The sequence below is a fragment of the Mus caroli genome, unplaced genomic scaffold, assembly GCF_978045245.1.
Source record: "Mus caroli unplaced genomic scaffold, Mus_caroli_1 scaffold_5, whole genome shotgun sequence".
In the NCBI taxonomy this organism is placed as follows: Eukaryota; Metazoa; Chordata; class Mammalia; order Rodentia; family Muridae; genus Mus; species Mus caroli.
This window is the reverse complement of record NW_028227260.1, coordinates 140,196,357-140,197,344: the sequence shown is the minus strand read 5'-3', so window position 1 is coordinate 140,197,344 and position 988 is coordinate 140,196,357.

The window sequence follows — 988 nt, the reverse complement described above, 5'->3', positions numbered from 1 at the left end:
AAAGGGTTGACAATGTCCTTTAATGTCCTGCTATGCTCTAACTCCTAATGGCTCCATAATTTTCCAAAAGAACCACCCTGGTAACAAAATCTTAGAACACATAATTTATGAAATATCCATAAGCCACTGCAAAGGGCACATTAAAATAATATGATAAGGGGCAGATAATGAAGAAAGCAGGTGAGCATTAGTGGTACAGGAGAGACAAAGGGAAGAGAACAATTCAAAACAACATTTTCTGAGCAATCTATTTATGAGGAAGTGTAAAAAGACCTCAATACTCTTGGCAATTAATAAAGCTGCTGGCAAACTTGGAAAAGACAGCCTTATGAAGTCTGGCTAGAGTGACTTGAATTATGGACACAAAATCACAGGCAGGGAATCAGAAGCTTGTATCTTGGATATGAAAAAGACAAGGAAAGAGAGGGCTAGAACAAGAATAGAATATAATGTGCTGTTAGAAGGTTTAACAAAAAGAACCTCAAAAGGAGAAAAGCTGAATGTACAGGAGAAAGAATAAGTGACTAAAGTCCCAGACCTATAGAATATAAGAGAAGTCATAGGGTCACCTTGAACAGGGGACAGGATATTGCTGTTCCCTTTAGTCTAAAGAGCCGATCTTAAAAACAGGTACAGACAAAAATAATTCACAAGTATGTCTTAGTACACATTGAAGTTAAGTAGCCAAGTGCCTTCATGCTATGTGTAAAAAAGGAAGGAAGGTTACTTACACTGGGAGGATAGCATAAATGAAATATGTATGGAATGGAAGGTTATTCGATAACAGAGGAATAGAAGTGGAAATTGATGAGGCGAATTACCAAATTAATAAAGGATGCACAAGGTCAAGAAAAGTCCAGAAACCGAACAGGTGCTGAATGTGGGAGATTTTGGAACACTCAGTTCTAAAAGAGCTGTCTCCACCAATACCCTCCCCCAAACCCCTGGTGGGGTCGCAGGTCATGGGGAAGAGGAGGGGAGTATAAGA